Source organism: Narcine bancroftii, chromosome 10 (genome assembly GCF_036971445.1).
Source record: "Narcine bancroftii isolate sNarBan1 chromosome 10, sNarBan1.hap1, whole genome shotgun sequence".
Taxonomy (NCBI): domain Eukaryota; kingdom Metazoa; phylum Chordata; class Chondrichthyes; order Torpediniformes; family Narcinidae; genus Narcine; species Narcine bancroftii.
In genome coordinates this window covers 23,844,736-23,863,461 of record NC_091478.1, presented here as the reverse complement: position 1 = coordinate 23,863,461, position 18,726 = coordinate 23,844,736, and the positions used below count along the sequence as shown (strand labels likewise).

General features: G+C 41.5%; 1 long non-coding RNA gene across 2 annotated transcripts in view; it reads right to left on the bottom strand.

Moving 5' to 3' along the window:
- Positions 1-17,684, bottom strand: part of LOC138744302 (uncharacterized) — an 88,446-nt gene extending 70,762 nt beyond the window's left edge. For both annotated transcript variants that reach the window (XR_011345435.1, XR_011345436.1), the window contains exon 1: positions 17,468-17,684. This is a non-coding gene — a long non-coding RNA (uncharacterized lncRNA). The remainder of the gene's footprint in view (positions 1-17,467) is intronic.
- Between the last annotated feature and the right edge of the window lie 1,042 nt (positions 17,685-18,726).

Here is an 18,726-nt window from a genome sequence, read left to right as displayed (position 1 = left end):
GGGACAGAATGAGCAAGACCATTACAGAGAGGATGGAGGTCAGTACAGTACATATGGAAAAGATGAGACTAATACAAAGGTGGATGTAACAATTTATAGACAAAAGCAAGGATTTTCATCTGCCTCATTAGTCCAGAGCAGCCATTCTCAACCTTGTTTTGGCTATGGCTCCTTTAGGACTCAGCTCAACATTTATGGGTCCCTTCCCTGTGAAAGAGTCAAGTTTAGTTGGTTTCTTCCATACTTCTCTCCACATTAAAAAAAACCCATAAAAAGTATGTTCTGATTTCAATCCGTGTCCTTGCTTAAATGTGCTGTATGGTTCCTGTGAGAATGGTTGCTCTATAGGACCCCTCCTATATCGACCAGAACGAGGACTGCATTATATCACCTGGAGCTTTTGTGTCACCGTTTCAGTCGGGTGCCAGTTTGCTCACTCAGGACTCTGTGAAAGTAATTAGACCATTAAATGGTAACAACTGCAATTTAGAATAAAACCTTCTTTGTTCTTGGTAGTATGATGACATTTGAAACCCTCCTGTGCCCTGGAAGGAGAGTGACAAGTGCAGTTAATTTGCTTCTGATATTCCATTGTGTACTTGGTATTAATCAGGTTACAGATTCCAGGGACAGACCCTCGACCTGTGGCAATCACCAGCTGCGAGCTGTGCACTGTTTTGATATTGGAGCTGAACTGCTATAAATCATGTCACTGAATTAATATAAATCATTAAGATTCTGCACATGCCAAGCCAATCAGCTTGGAACACAATAACTGGTTCACATGAGGGGATGGAGTGATCCCATGTGGTGCCTCTCACCTCTTGGACATGGTATGGAATCTGACTTAAAGCTCTAGGGACATTGGTTTTGTCCATCAGTTTGAACTGCTCATTTTGAGAAAACTAAGCAGAGTACACTAAAATCCCTGTTATTCAGAATTCAAGCAACCGGCTTCCTCAACAAACTGGCAAAATGCAATCACGGAAAATAAATGGGTAAAAAATATGGAAGTTTAAAATTGACATGCCTTGCCGTTAGCTCGCCCATCATGCAACATGCCGTCACAAGCAACCAGGAAATTCACTTATCCAGCATCTGCCAATCCCCATAGGAGCTGGATACTAGGGATTTTACTATATTATGGAAAGAATTCTTCAAAGTTTTCTTTATTAAATGTACTCATTGTTTACCATCAGATGACCAAAGCAAATTAATTTTCCAGTAGCAGCTTTATTCAAAGGTCAGAGTGAAACATAAAAGTCTGCAGGTTGTAGTAAAAGCACAGAAATGCTGGAAGAACTCAACAGGTCTCGCACCTCCTCCATCATCACCGTTCAGAGCCCCATGCAGTCCTTCAAGTGAATCTGCGGGGGTCATCTACTCCATCCGGTGATCCCGTTGTGGTCTCCTCTACATCAGAGAGACTGGATGCAGATTGGAAGACTGCTTCATTGAGCACCTGCAATAGTGGGAATCTCCCAGTGCAATTTCCCGTCCCATTCCCTTGTTGACATGTCTGTCAATACCTCATATTCTGTCTGGGCACCTTCTTACTGGATATCATTAACATTGACTTCTCTGGTTTCCATTAGCAACACCCTCTCCCCCATCTATCCCTATCAGTCCATTCTATCCGTAGATCCGTAGATCATAGAAAGTTAGAACAGAGTACAGCCCTTTGCACGATGTCGTGCCAACCTATAACAGACTCAGAATTAGCATTTATTGTCATGAACATATCACAAGACTTGTTTTGTGACAGCATCACAGTGAAAACATTTATATAAACCACCTTACAAAATAAATAGAAACAGTGCAAGAAAAAGAAAAACTCAAAGTAAGGCCGTGTCCGTGGTTTATTCAGGAATCTGATGGCAGAGGCAAAGACATGAGTGACTCATCCAGAAAGTCATGAGGTATGGGATCGTGGAACCTTAGCTGTGTGGATTAAAAAAAAACTGACTTGCAAGAAGAGAGAGGAGAATAGTAGTGGAAGGAAAGTATTCTGCCTGGAGGTTGGTGGCTAGTGGAGCTCTGCAGGGATCTGCTCTGGGACCCCTGCTCTTTGTGATTTTTATAAATGACCTGGATGAAGAGGTGGAAGGATGGGTCAGTAAGTTTGCGGATGGCATGAAGGTTGGAGGAATAGTGGATGGAGATGAAGGTTGTCAAAGGTTATAAGAGGAATATAGACAGGAAGCAGAGATAGGCAGAAAAGTGGCAGATAGAGTTCAATCCGGACAAGTGTGAGGTGATGCATTTTGGAAGGTCAAACCAGAAGGCTGAGTACAGGGTTAATGGTCAGTTTCTTAAGAGTATGGATAAATAGAGGGACCTTGGGGTTGAAATCCTACATCTCTCAAGGTCTCCAAGCAGGTTGATAAGAAGACCTATGGGAAGTTGGATTTCATAAAAGGGGGTTTCATTTCAAGAGTCAAGAGGTCATGTTGCAACTCTACAAATCTCTGGTAAGACCACACTTGGAGTATTGTGTTCAGTTCTAGTCGCCTCATTATAGGAAGGATGTGGAAGCTATGGAGAAGGTGCTGAGGAGATTTACCAGGATGTTGCCTGAATAGGAAAATAAGTTTTATGAGGCAAGGTTAGCAAAGCTGGAACTTTTCTCTTTGGAGCGTAGAAGGAGGAGAGGAGACTTAATAGAGGTCTATAAGATTATGAGAGGCATAAAGAGGGTGGACAGCCAGCGCCTGTTTCCCAGGGAAGGAATAGCAAACAGCAGAGGACATCTGTACAAAGTGAAGGGAGGGAACTTTAGGGGAGACATCAAGGGTAAGTTTTTTATGCAGAGAGTTGTGGGTGCCTGGAATACCTTGGTAGTGGAGATTGAAAATTAAGGGCATTTAAGAGACTCTTAGACAGGCATATGGATGGAGGAAAAGTGGAGGGTTACGGGGTAGGGAGCGCTTAATACTTTTTTTAGGAATATATGGATTGGCGCCACATCGAGGGCCAAAGGGCCTGTACTGTACTGTGTTCTACGTTTTATGTTGCGAGCAGCGAAATTAGCAGAGTGCATGTGATCCAGGCCGCCCGTCCTCCAGAACTCCCGGCCACCATCTCTTGCCTAGTCCCCAGCCTCCTGCCCATCCAGGCTCCCGATGCCCCGGCCTCCAACCCATCCAAGCTCTTAAAACCTGGCTGCCCTTACATCTGAGCTCCCAATGTCCCAGCCACCCGCCTGTCCGAGCTTCTCGCTTAGGCCCAGCTGCCCGACCATCCAAGCTTCTGACGCACCTAACAACACACCTACTTACTGCGGTCAAAAGTAGTATGCATGTAATAGTCGAGCCCCTAAATTTTACTCTAAAAATAGGTCCACAAAATTCAACTGTGTGCTTTTTGATTATTTACAAATTTACAAATACAAATTAACAGTTTAAAAACTTTATACATCAACAAATATAATTATGTATATGTATTGCTTTTTTTTATATATATAATCTTTTTGTAACAAAATGTGAATATGAGAGTAAAAATGTGTATGTAAGGTATTTTTTTCATGGCTTGCTGCTCTCAAACATCTGAAATTTATCATATGTGGCTCTTACATTAAGCAAGTTTAGCTACCCCTGGTCTATAGCCTTTGCAGTCTGAGGTTACATTAATACTACAGCACCAATTTCAAGACTCTTTTAGAAGCAGCTTGCTATGTCTACTATTGAAGTCACATCTGCCTGTCAGGATAAACTACTCCCCTGTGCTCCATGTTAGATATTGTATACAAAGAGGCTGTGTGACAGATTAATAAGCACTGTGCGGGGGCCAGTTTTTCTCTTTGGTTAACTAGTGGTGAGTGATATTAATTAGAGCCATTGTTCACCTTTCATTCTGACCCAATAGTGAGACAAGAGCAGAATAATTACAGCTTTGAAATGGAAAATCCTCTCCAATCAATATCAGTCAGATAAGCAAACACTTTGGCATCCAGAGCAGTGTAGAAAAGTGTGTGTTGTCATGGGTAATAGCTCTCCAATACAGAAAAGCTTGCAGTAGCTTGCGATCGACATGCCTGAGTTCACATCTTGTCTGGAAAACAGTGGAGTGTGATTTTGTGTTTATCTTGCCAGCCACCATTTAATGATTTGCTTGTAATATGATGAATGAAAAATATACACGAGTGCTTGTGTACAAGATTAGATATTTAGGTGACCGAGGTTGAAATTAAGGTCAAAGGGTGCATTATACCATGGCTTGCACAACTAACCTGTATATCCTTGCTGCCTTCTTCCTTATCCTCATTTGCATTTCCTTATGGAGGTGGCAATGCACAGGACAGGAAAAGGCTACGGACTTGGCCGGCGTCATCATGAACATGAGTCTTCACTCCATTAATGACATCTTTAAGGATTGAGGCGGTGTCTCAATAAAGCAGCCTCTATCATCAAGGGTCTTTATCACCCAGGCCCTTGCCCCCCTTCTCAGAGCTACCATCAGGAAGGAGGAATTGGAGCCTGAAGATGCACACACAACATTACAAAAACAGCTTCTTCCCTTCTGCCATCAGATTTCTGAACAGAATCTGTGGGCACTACCACTTTTTTGCATTATCGATCTATTTATTTATTAATCTTGGATTTAAGTAATTATAATTTTATAGTCACTTTGCACTTTGTTCTGCACCATAATGCTCCCACAAAGCACACATGTTCATGACAATAAACCTGATTCTGATTCCATTTATGATCTTCCTTGCAATTGTTGCATTCTGATCATAGCTAAGAGAGGGTACCGTTCATGGGAACGACATTTAGATAGAAGAGGAGCCAGGGAATAAAATGCCTTTTTGCTGACATTATATAACGCCTTGATAATGGGCCCAGAGTCAAAGGATTGACTGTCCATTTCACTCCCGGTTTGCTGAATCCCTTCAACTTCACTTTGTTTGCTTAAGATTCCGGCATCTACAACTTCCTGCATCCCCTTCATTTAATATCAGTCCTCAGCTTCAATTTCACTTTCTTGCCTGATCCCTCAAACCCTTTGTTCCACTGTCTTCCAAAAATACTACTCAGTCATAATAAGACCATGAGATCTGGGAGCAGGAGTAGGCCATTGAGTCTCCTCCACCATTTCATCATGGTCTGATCCATTCTCCCAGTCAGCCCCACTCCTCTGCCTTCTCCCCAGATCCTGTAATATCCTAACTATTCAGATCTATATCAATCTCTTCCTTAAATACATGCAACAATTTGGCCTCTGCAGCCACCTGTGGCAGCAAATTCCAGAGGTTCACCCTTCTCTGGCTGAAGAAATTCCTCCGCAACTCTGCTTTAAATAGGCACCCTTCAATCCTGAAATGGTGCTCTCTTGTTCTGGACTCAACAAGCCAGGTACTGCAAAGATTCATAATCATTTGGCATGGGTAATTCTCTGTCCTGAGCCTTGACTCAGGGAACAAGGGAACAAAGCATTGACTCCGCAAACTACCCCCTCCCCCCCTTCAGGTCCAAATGAGATTATATCCTATCATTCCAAACTCCAGTTAATATAGGCCCAAATGTTTCAAATTGATAAATAATCCCAGAAATCCGTCCATTGGACCTCCTCCATGACAGCTATATCCTTCTTAGAGATTGACATTGAAAGAGTGCAGAGAAGATGTTGCCGGGACTTGAAAAACTGAGTTTCAGGGAAAGGTTAAACAGGTTAGGACTTTATTCCATGGAGTGTTGAAGAATGAGGGGAGATTTGATAGAAGTATTCAAATTTTGATGGGCATAGCTAGAGTAAATGTAAGCAGGCTTTTTTCACTGAGATTAGGTGAGATACAAGTCAGAGGACACGGGTTAAGGGGAGAAGTTTAGGAGAAACATTAGGGCATTTCTTCCCACAGAGAGTGGTGGGAGTATGGAATGGGCTGCCAACTGAAGTGGTGAATGCAGGACTCACTTTTGACATTTAATAAAAATTTGAACAGGTACACGGATGGGAGGGTATGGAGAGATATGGAATGGGTGCAGGTCAATGGAACTAGGTAGAATAATAGTTTGGCACAAGCTAGAAGGGTCAAAGACCCTGTTTTCCGTGCTGTAATGTTCTTTGGTTGTAAGGAGATCCAAATATTCCAGGTGTGCTCTCAATAAAGTTCCATGAAATCCTAGCAAGACCTAACTCTTCTACCCCTTTCTTTTTTGCAATGAAGTGAACATCCAATTTGCCTTCTTAATTACTTGCTGTACCCATGTGCCAGCTTTCTGTGTGTTTTTTTAGCTGAGGATGAACAGAACACGTTTGATTAATATTGACACCCCATGTCAATAATGTATTGCTTTTATATTCTACTGACAAAAATGGATCATTTGACAATTTATGCAGTCCATAATAATAAAAATAAATAAATATTATTTTATTAGATAGTAGAGTCTCGGGGGTTTCTATGAGCAGTTAATTCAGACATTCAGCAATCTCTCTGCCTGTGGGAAGAAGCTGTTTCTCATCCAGGTGGTGCTGGCTCTGATATGAAGCTGACATTACAACCCTTTTCCTACCTCACTTACATCTATATTGACTCTATTCAAATTATATTGGCCATGAAATTATTTGCATAGCAGAATGCATTTTTGCACAACGTGATGGAATTTAATCAAAAAATCCAATCATGCTAACTTGTGTTTCAGCTCCCATGTGCCTTTTCTGTGGTTCTGCATGGAGGCTCCCAGAACATGCACAGTGTTGTCAGATGCCATTCAACACATGTTTTGGTGTAGCTCATAAACAATTCAGTTGTACAGTAGTGTTCCCTTAAAGACACAGCACTTCATTGCAAAAACAGCCATTTAAGATCTGGTAAGGCTTTGTTTTTCTTTAAGAGGATGACCAGGTCCACCTAGAGATGCCACCACTGTAAAAATGCAGGTCACATGGGTCCCATTCATCAGACCCCAGCCTCAAACTCCCAACCCCTACACTCAATCATGACACCCTCCTTGATTCTTGATCCAACCATTCACATTCCAAACACTCCACCTCTGAAGGCCCCAACTGCTTTGGTCCTTTATTATCAGAAGCAAAATTTATTCTCATGAATAGGTTAAGAAATTTGTTGTTTTGTGGCAGCATCACCGTGCAATCATTTCTATAAACCACATTTCAAAAATAAATAAAAATTTTGCAAGATAAAGAAAAAGACAAAGTAAGGTAGTGTCTGTGGTTCATTGATCATTCAGGAATCTGATGGCAGAGAGGAAGAAACTGTCATGCGCCACTTCAGGCTCCTGTCCCCTTTCCCTCAATGGCAGAAGAGTGAAGAGGGTATGGCCTGGGTGGTGGGGTTTCTTGAGGATAGAGGCTGCTTTCTTAAGACACTGCCTCTTGTAGATGACCTCAACAGAGTGAAGACTGGTGCCCGAGATGTCGCAGGGCGAGTTAACAACCCTCGAGTTCTTTCCTGTCCTAAGCATTGGCACTTTCATACCAGACAGTGATGCAACCAGACAAAATGCTCTCCACGGTACACCTGTAGAAGTTTTTGAGAGTCTTCGGTGACATACCGAATCTCCTCAAACACCCCATGGGGCATAGCCGCTGGCGAGCCTTCTTCATGATTGCGTCATGAATTTATGGCTCTACCCTTTCCCCATATCTGGTTCTCTCCACCATAATCTCCTCTCCCTCTCCAGGACACTGATGAGTTCCTCAGCAACTTTTGCAATAACAAGGAAACTGATGATATTGAATTTATTGTCATATTCATTGAACATATACATATGCACCGAAATTCTTCATCAATTTTTTTTTCAATTTAGACATACACATGTTAATAGACTCTTGTGGCCCACAATTAACCTACAAACCTCATATGTTTTGAAGGGTGATAGAAAACTGCAGCTCCAGGGAAAACCCATGCAGATCATGGGGAGAACATACAAGCTCTTACAGACAACACCAGATTTGAACCCAGTCACTAGTGCTTAATAATGTCGCGCTAACCATGCTGTTCCACAGCCAAACAGGTACTTTGTATAAAAAAAGCAACTAAAATAGTTTACCTAATTGAATTACAGAGACAATAAATACAAAAATATAAGAAATATTCATAGCTATCCCAATGCAAAAAAAGTGACTTTACAACAGTGCAGACAGTCCTGTTGTGCTGTCGGAGCAGTCTCTGATCAGTGTAAAAATGGGAGGTTCAAGAGGCTGATACCTGCTGGAAAGAAGCTGTTCTTGAACCTGGAGATGTTTCTGTACCTTCTGCCCAAAGGTAATAGCTGAAAGATGCTTTGACCAGGGTGATGGAATGACATTTGTGTAAGTGTTAGGGGTCTTCTATACTTGTCTAGTAAACAAGAATATTGTTGAGACCATCAAATGCGGCAGAGATCCAAAATGTAAATCCAAAAGAGTGCCAAGAGAGTTGTGAATACTTTGTGATGTCCAGATAGCAGTCAAGACTAGGCTTTTAACCGTATCCCAGGGATAAAAGGGTTAACCTGTGTTTGATGGCTCTGGGCCTGTACTTGCTGAAGTTGAGAAGGATGAGGTGAAACCTACTGAATAAGTAGAGGGAGAACCTAGGATCAGTCGACACTGCCTCAAGTAAGAGGACATCCCTTTAGAACAGCGATGAGGAGAAACTTCTTCAGCCAAAGGTTGCTGAATCTGTGGAATTTATTCCCATGGATGGCTGCAGAGGCCAAGTCACTGGGTACATTTATAAAGCGGAGCTTGATAGGTTCTTGATTCATAAGGCTGTCAAGGGTTAAAATGGATCAAATGGAGAAGGGGTTGAGAGTAAAAATATGGCGTAGCAGACTTGATGAGCTGAATAGCCTAATTCTGCTCCTATGTCTTATTATGTATCTTGGTACATATGACAATAAACTAATCTCTGAACTTTAAAATGTTGGTCTCCATGCATCATGAGTTTACCTTGCTTGTCGATGCACAGGCCCATTACTCATCTCCCAGATCTATATCAGTTCTTTTTATTTTGAACCTCCAAATTCTCCTTCTACCTTCAACATCTCCTAAATGTGTTGGATGTTTTCCTCCATTAATAATCAGTACCGCACACATCATAATGTAACAAATCCCCATCCTGTTATCACAATTACAATCAAAACTAACGGCGTCGAATAATGAGCAAATGCGAAAATCTTTAAATCATCTTCCCTCTTGTAGATCATCTCGACCAGGTTAGGTTCCTTACTTTCAAGCCTCATAATGCTCAATTATACCAGCCACACACAACATACCCATTCTTTCCTTTATTATGCAGTGTGTGCTTGGAATCTGGAGTGAACTGCCTCCAAATGTGGTAGAGCTCTTTTTTAAAAATTTACATCATGGTAGAAACCAATTCCGGCCATTTAAACCTGCACCACCCAATAACACCCACGTTAACTTACAATCTGTACGTTTTAAGGAAGGAACTCAGAGCACCCAGAGGAAACTCGTGCGGACATGGGGAGAACATACAAACTCCTTGCGGACAGCATGGGATTAGGGCCTTCAAGAGGGAGTTGGATAAATATAGGGAGGAAAAATTTGTAAGGTAAAGGAAAAAGGAATGAATGGACTAATAGTCAGGCATGATGAGTGGAGATTTGATGGAGCTATACAACATTATGAGGGGTATAGAATGAATTGCAAGTAGGTTTTTTCCACTGTGAGACAAAAACTAGAGGATGAGATAAGGGAAGGGTGAAAAGAGGAAATGTTTATAGGGAAACTTTGGGCAGCATGGTTAGTGTGGCTGCTAGAATAAAGCTGTAATAGCACCAGCAACAAGGGTTCGAATCTGGTGGTGTCCGTAAGGAGATATTGCATTCTCCTTGTGCTTGCATGGGTTTCTTCTGGGTGCTCTGGTTTCCTCCCACCCTTCACAATGTCCCGGGCCGTAGGTGAATTGGGTGCAAATGGGCAGCACGGGCTCAATGGCCGAAAGGGCCTGTTACCGTGCAGTATGTTTAAATTTAAAATCTGTGGAATGAACTGCCAGCTGAAGTGATGAATGGAGGCTCAATTTTGACACATCGGAAAATGTGGATACATACAAGGTTGGATGGAGTATATGGAGGACTATGGTTCAGGTGCAGGTCAATGGGACTAGACAGAATAATAGTTTGGCATGGACTAGATGGGCTGAAGGGCCTGTTTTAGTGTTATAGTGTTCTCTGGTTCTATGATGGGCAGATTAGTCTCCTTCTGGGCTGCAACATTTCTATAATTTTGGGTAGCTGATGAATGAGTTATGCTCCATATAGTTAATTAGCAGAGTGGAATTTAAACTTATAATGATGTGTTTCATAATTACAGGCATGTCTTTGATCATGAATGACACACACCAGTAACCATCATGTGTTTCTGTAACATCATCATATTTCCACACTACAGCATGCCTCATTAATTAAATATCATGTTTTAGCAACAAAACAGTTTCTTTCAGGAAGATAATCCCCAAGCTTTGCCAATGAACAGGCATGTTTCAGGAAGTTATTGATGTGTTTTGGAAATAAACCACCTGATTTCGGGAAGGGAATGATCTGTTTTGGTTAATGCAATAGTGGCCTGAAAGCTCTGCTGTGTGCACTTGCTTTGTGCAATGAAAAATATGAAGAAAAATTGAAATTTTATTGAATGAAATCTCAGGCTCAAAATATTTCTTCTGAGTCACCTGTTTGTCTGAGCTATTATTCCACTGATGGCTGTGACCACAAGCACACAACACTGTTGGAAACTTTCTTGAACAAGTCCCAGGCTGTGAAGTCTGGCAAATGCCTTCAGGTAGATTTATAGTGCCATCCATAATGTTTGGGGCAAAGACAATTTTTTTTCCCTTTAATTGCCCCTATGCAATAATGTCAATGAGATGTCGGTGATTACTGTCCACAGAAGACTTCATGAACAGAATGGCAAAGGTGGTAATGCTCTGGATCTTGGCTGTTCCTTTACACCGCCACACTTTGCTCTTGCCATCACTCTGATACAGGTTAATCTTGGTCTCATTTGTCCACAAGACCATTTTTCAGAATTCTGCAGGCTCTTTTAAATACTTTTTGGCAAACTGTAATCTGGCCATCCTTTCTGTGGCCATTTTGCAGTGTAGCCTCTGTATTTCTGTTCATGAAGACTTCTGCGGATAGTAGTCATTGGCGTATGCACACCTGCCTCCTGAAGAGTGGTTCTGATCTGTTGGGGATTTTTCTTCATTATGGAGGTCTTCCTTTGTGATTACTGACCTCACCAGTGTGCTCTTGCTTCTTAATGATGTTCCAAACAGTTGACATTGGTAATCCAAAGGTTTGGGCAATGTCTCTTACTATTTTATTTTTATTTTTCAGCCTCATCAAGTTAAGTCAAAAAAAAGTCACCTTTATTTATCGTTCATACCGTGCTCACATGGTAAAGATGAGATAGCGTTTCTCCAGGACTACAGAGCATATTTACATAATTGTAAGTTAGAATGAAAGTTAAATACATTGAAATATTAAGACGTATACAGTAAAAGTCCATGGTACACTATCCACAAATGTTCTGGGAATTCAGGAGTCTGATGGCTTGGGGGGGGGGGGGATAAACTGTTGCCCAATCTGGACGTAATGACCTGAGTGCTACGGTACCTCCTACCGGATGGCAGGAGAACAGTTTACATGAGGGGTGTGTGGAGTCCTTCACAATGTTTACTGCCTTTCGCCTGCATTACAATGGCTTCTTTGAGTTTCATTGGCACAGCTCTGGTTCTCATGTTGAAAAATGCCAACTACAGACTCCAAAGGTGGTCAAAAGCTTAGAAGCAACCCTAGCTCTCTTATTCCTGCACCAATAAAGCAATTAAACATCCCTGGGTACTCATAAACACGTGTGAAGCCAAATGTCCCAAACATTAAGTTGCCCTGAAATGAGGAAATTATGCATAATAAGTGCTATAATTTTGACATGGTCAAACCAAAATGTATACAAATAACCTTGAATTGTTTGATTACAAATTAAAAATTTTGGAGCACAGCGGCAAATAAAGGAAAGAAGTGTCTTTGTCCCAAACATTATGGAGGGCACCATGCATTCACAAAAATGAATGAATGGATGAACTAATGAATGAATAAGCAAAGTTTATTGTCCTATACATAAGTACAATGTGAAGAAGCAATGATTTGCTGCAGCATCCCAAGGCCAGAAAATATCTTTGACCCACTACCATCTGGAAAGATGTACAGGAGCATCTAAATCAGGTTGGGAAATAGCTTCTTCTCCCACTCTGTGAGATTATCTAAATGTATACTGCAACTGTGTAAATCATTCTAAATATATATATATATCTATTTGATTATTTATGTCATCATTATGTACTGTGTATTGTGCATTTCTGTATGTTCATCATAGTGTGGAGAGATGCTGCTTCGTTGGGTTCAATATAGTCAATCAGATGATAATAAACTTGAACTTGAAAACACACAACACAACAACATGAGAGGCATTGATAGGGTCGACAGTCAGAATTTTTTTTCATAGGGTTTAAATGTGGGATATGGATTGAAGGAAGGAGTTTCAGGGAGAGGTGAGACAACTTTTTTACACAGAGGGTGATGTTGCCTGGAACAGGCTGCCAGAAGCAGTTGTGGAAGCAGATACAATGCAGAGAATGGAGGACCATGGACAACTTTAACTTGGCCATCGTGTTCAGTGCAGACATGTGAGGTGAAGGGCCTGTTCTGGTACTGTCCCGTTGTATGGGTTCCACGGTTAGCATGGTGGTTAGCGCTTTGCTACTACAACGTCGAGTGGGGAGGAGTCACGTGATGGAGTAGTGGCCGGACGGTGAACTCCAGCCCTCTCCAGAAAAGTCGGGAAAAACAAGAGAAAATACAAAGGCACAGAAATACAAGTTAAAGAAAAGTGAATATAAAGGTGGAAAGAAGATGGAGACAAAAGGAGAAAAATCAAAATCAACGGAAAGAAGAGAGGAAGAGAAGACAACGGAGGAAAAAGGTGAAGGCCTTACCTGTCCGAAGAGGCCCGCTGTGGAGAGAAGACCCCACTACCTCAGGTCGGTAGAAAGAGAACTACAACAATGGCTCACAGAGCCGAGTAAAAGTGCGCAACCGCGCATGAAAAAAAACACACCGACGGGAGGGGGGACCAGCTGGGGAGTCGATCTCCACAGCCGGCAACGACAGCTGCAGAACACCTGCAGCAAGAAGAGACCACAGAAGACAATGGAAACAAGAAAGAAGAGGAGGAAAGGGCAGCAAAGAAACAACAGATGGTCAACCTAGAGGAAGAAGAAGAGGAAGAGGAAGAGTACAGGGAAATAGAAGAAGAAAAGAAAGGCAAGGTAAAGGAGGTACTTGCTCTTGTTAGAGGATACATGGAGTCATTTAAAGAATGGCAAACACAGGAATTCAATGATTTAAGAAGAAGAATAAACAACACAGAAAAGAAAATAAATAAAATGGATATGACCTTAACAGAAATGGGGAAAAAAATGGACAAGATGGAAGAACGGGCAATAGCAGCAGAAATGGAGGTAGAAGACTTAAAAAAGAAATTGGAGGAATCTAATAAAAAAACTAAAGAGACACAAGAATTACTAGCTACTACAACGTCTGTGCTGCAAGGAGTTCACTCCATGTCCCCATGTGTTTATTCCAGGTTCTCCGGTTTCCTCCCATGTCCCAAAGATGCATGGAGTTAGTATTTGGGCACCGTGGGCTTCTAGGCTGGAAGGAGCTGTTACTGTGCTGTGTCTCTAAATTAAAAATTAAAATGTGTTCTAACACAAAAAGGAAAAAAAATAAATACTACAAAAGGAAGAGGAAAATAAATAATAAAATTTGACTGAATAAATTACATTTATGCAACTTTCATTGACAATCCACTCAACATCACTCCACCCAACATCCTCTCTCTCCCATCCCTTCAAGGTTACAGGAGCCAAACTCATTCCACCCCCACCCTGTCCACAAGGCCATCTCCCTACAGCACCCATTGTTTGTGTCACTGCCGATGTGAATGTCAACCTTCCCTGAAGTCTGAGACCTCTTCTCATTGCATCCACCTGCCTTACCTGTGGCCTCATCTATGTCTCCCGAACCTGATGCCTCCCACAGAGTAAAGGGCTAAATGGTGGGATGGGAAGAGGCAATCTTTAGCATATAATGTCCTAGATCTGGTGGAGTTTGGAGGGCCTTTGAAGATGAGGATGGGTACATAAGATGCATAGAAAGGGTGGACAGCAAGAGAGAAAATGTTACTGCACATATTTAATGAGAAACATCTGTAAATATTTTGGCTGATATGGTTCATAGTGCGGTAAATAAAAAATTACAAAAAAAGAAAAAGATATGTACACAAAAGAGAGAAATTTAAATAAATAAAGAAATATTTTAAAAAAAGGAAGTGTGGACAGCCAGCACCCTTGTCCTGAGGGAGAGTAGCAAACAACACTTGACATCCTTACAACATGAGGGGAGGAAAGTTTAGGGGAGATATCAGGGATAAGATTTTTACACAGAGAGTAATGAGTGCCTGGAATGCATTGCCTGGGGTTGTGGTGGACACTGGAACAATAGGGACATTTAAAAGACTCTTAGACAGGCACACGTATGCAAAAAAAAAGAGAGTTATGGGTGTGAGGGAGGGAAGGTTTAGTTGGTTGAGTTGTTTTATATAGGTCAGCACAACATGTGGGCCGAAGGACTTGTACTGTGATGTAATGTTCTATGTAAAACATCGGTTAACTGATCAACACCCTGTTTCTAGGTCCTGAAGGATTTCCAAGCTGATGAGATTTCAAGACATGTTTTGCTGATATGTTGGTGCATTTCAGTAAATATGTGTCTGTAGAAATGGTGTTCCAAATCCACAAGAGGGTCCTTCAATGCTCTGCCATGATGCCCGGATGTGTGAATCCCCAGCAAAGCATTTAGTCTTTAGGGCTTCAATGCAACTCTTCACCAAGCATGCAGTGCAAACACAACTGCCCCACAGAAGCACGACGCAAATAACCTTGAATAAAATCTGGAATGTGTACTTCAGTATGTGTACTACAGTATGTTTCATATTTAAAACTGTGGAACACGGGAAAATAAAGGAAAAAATGACTTTGTCCCAGATCACTGTATATGAACAGGAGGTGCATGAAGGGATATGTTCTAGGTGCAGGTTATTGGGACAAGATAGATAAATAATTCTGCACAGAGCAGAAGAGTTAAAGGGCCTATTTCTATGCTGTGGTGTTCAGTGGCTCTAAGTAGATGAATGAGCAGGGTACAGCAGGCTTGGGATCAAGTGCTGGTCATCAGATTAGTATAATCTGATGGTGGGATGAAGCGCCTGACTCTAGTTCAAGTTCAGGTTATACCTGGTAGAGTGAGATGGGTTCTTCTTCAAGCAATCTCACAAGATTTATACAGTTGTTCAAAGCAGCACAGGGTTGCAATGGCAGCATGAAGCACTTTCCAGGAGTGCGTTCAGTAGTCTGATGGATGCAGGGGAGAAACTGCCATTTAGCCTGCTGGTTTGTGATTTCACACTCTTAAACCTTCTCGCTGAGTGTGTATGGGGTGGGATGGGTCTTTTAGTATGTTGGCTGCCTTATGTCAGGATGGAGGAATGGAGGGGAGGAAAGTTGGTGTGAAGTCCTGAGCTGTATTCACCACCTTCTATGGGTTGGTAAGCTTAGGAAATGCATTTTGAACCGGCATAAATTAACAAGAAGTTGCATTAAAATAACAGCTTGAAAACAACACTTGAAAATATTGAACCTCTTCCCCGCTTAACAAAAAAAAAAATCAACCCTGAATGTGAAATAAGTTTCTATATGAAACCCTTTGCTCATTAGTAAAATATTTATCTAAATCTTTACCACCTTATGACTTGTTTGAATCAATGTTCCCTGAAGAGACAGGGAGGGTGTAAATTAAATTTAAAAAAAACCTTGCTGATTACAATATCTAGTTTGTACAATAGGGAGGAAACAGTTACCCATCTCTTTGTCAACTGTGGATTTGCTAAGAGCATGTGGGGAAGGATGCAAGGGTCCTTGTCACGGTTCACCCCCGGCAGCAGCATGACAAAGGACTCTCTTATTCGTGGGCTGTTCCCAGGGACGCACACAGAATCAGACATCCAGAGGTGCTGGACGATTTTCAATTCTGCCTGAAACTTCTTGGTCTTTCAGCACACGGAGATGTCGGTGAGGGAATGCTGCCAACTGGCACACTCCATGCCGCAAGAGTACGTGGTAAGGGACATAGTGAGGCTTGCCGCAGCCAATGCGAGAGCTTTGTGGTGAAGAATCACCACCTAGAGTCCGGGCAATAAGGGGCTGAGACCAGAGGGGAAGCTCCACAAACAGAGGAGGGGGGTGTAGCGACAAGATGCCACAGTACTACATAGCAAATTAGAGAATTAATGTGCAGTAATGAAATGTATATATGAATATGTCACTCAGGAAGCAAAAAAGACTTTGCACTGTTTTCTTTGTATAGTGCTTTATTGTGAATAAAGTTTAATTTTGGAAAAAATTGTGCTCTATTCCTGAGCATCTTCGCCTGTCGATAGTTTTCTCAGGCATGCCATAAACAATGCGGAGGAGATAAAGTTATCAGCTGAGCTTTTTGAATTTGGTGTGACTAACTAGGGCTTTACTCTCAACACATACCCTTCACATCCCAGCCAGTGCAAGAGTCTTCCCAGGTGAAGGCTTATCATGTATTTACTTGATGTAGGGCAGAAGTCTGAGGCCTACATGCAGTCAGATATTTAACAAGGATTAAACCCAGTCTGGATTAATCTGGTGGTTCAATCTGATGTTGGCCAGCGCACGCGGTTCGAGGCCACAGAGACGGGAAAAGATAGCAAGATGTCATCTGTCAGTAAAAACCAAGGCCTGCATGCACACTCTTGTTGTCTGCTCCTGATGGGAATTTGATGGGTCAGAGGTCAAAGGTCCGTTTATGAAGACTTATCCATTTGATAAAGCAGCAGAAGTGAGTGTGACAGAGAAGTTGGGGTGGGGGGGGGGCGGTGAAGGGGTGGGAAGGGAAGCAATTTAGATCTGTCTACCAAATTTCAATCATCAGGAGATTATAGACAAATTGAAAAATGGTGTCTGTTGTTTACATTGCTTGACATAAGAAATTAATCACAGAGAGGGCATCACAATCTAGAGGGCAGAAATCTGCCTGGGCTTTCCCAGAAATCGAGTGTTACTAACAGTGCTTTGTAAACCATAAAGTGTTAAAATAACTCGAAATACATGCGAGCAATAACATTCCCCAACTTGGAGGCCCCAAGTTTAAAACGCAGACAGAGCTATAATACAGACATAAGAGAGGGCAGATGCTGGAACCAAGAGCTATAATGTGTTTGTTCATGAGACACAGCACACATTTCTATCCATTTAGAGCTGACCTTTTCTGATAAAGCACTGTGGGGGAAAAAAACTTATACATTTCAGTAAATTTAACTCTTCCCTTTCCTGGTTCATGTCACTTACTTAGGTCTTTGCTGGAAAACATCTCTGTATGAATTAATGCTTTGTCTCTCTAAACCATCAGGAGCTGGAGAATTGGTGATGATTTTCCTGACCCTTGCCTCCTCCCCCTCCTTCCTGTTTAATAAGGCATGAAGGCTGACCAAGGAGGTGGAGATCTGTGTCATCATTGAGTACCAGTGGCTCTCTGTGCAGATAGGAAGTGTGCCTGCCCATTCCAGATTTCAGATTTATTCAGAATCAGAACTTATTGTCGTGAACACGTCACAAAATTCATTGTTTTGCGGCAGCGTCACAATGCGAACATTCATATAAACCACTGTTGTCAGAATACATACATGACATCACAAACAACCCTGAAATTTTTTTTAACCTGCCGGGGCAGTAGAATTTCCACTTACTAGCAGTGTAAAAAAAACTTACTCAAAATACGAGGCTACGTATGATACAATATAATTGGTTACACAGACTATACATTACACCGCAAAAGTTAAATAAATGGGACCCAACAGTATCTGATAGATGTTTTCGATGTAAAAAAGAAATGGGAACAACAATTCATGCAATCTGGACATGTGAGAGAGTAGAAAAATTTTGGGATGATCTCAATCAGATATTAAATAAAATAACAGAAAACAATATACCAAAGAATCCAGAGATCTTTCTCCTAAGTAACATAAAAAACAAAGAATTTGGAATTGATTTGGAGGATGCACAAAAAAGATTTGTTAAGATAGCCCTAGCCGTAGCAAAAAAATGTATTATGTCAACCTGGAAATTGGAAGATAATTTGAAAATACAACAATGGTATATAGAAATGAATAAATGTATTCCATTAGAAAAAATAACATATAGTTTAAGAAATAATATTGAAATATTCGAACAAGTATGGGAGCCTTACATTAAATACAATAGCGAAAACCTACCGGGGACATCATGGCTAATGTGATTTATGGTGTGAAAAATAAAAAAAAATAAAAAAAAAATTAAAAAAAAAACATACGCAAACAAATAAAGAAATGTAAACAAACTGTGCAATACAGAGATGGAAAAAATCAATAAAGTCTACAAGTAAGAGTCCTTAAACGAGTCCGTGATTGAGTTTATTGTTGAGGAGTCTGATGGTGGAGGGGGAGCAGCTGTTCCTGAACCTGGTGGCTAGTCAGGGAATCCCCTATGTTTTGGAGGGTGGGAGGAAACCGGAGCACCTGAAGAAAACCATGCGGGTCACGGGGAGCACGTGCAAACTCCTCACAGACACC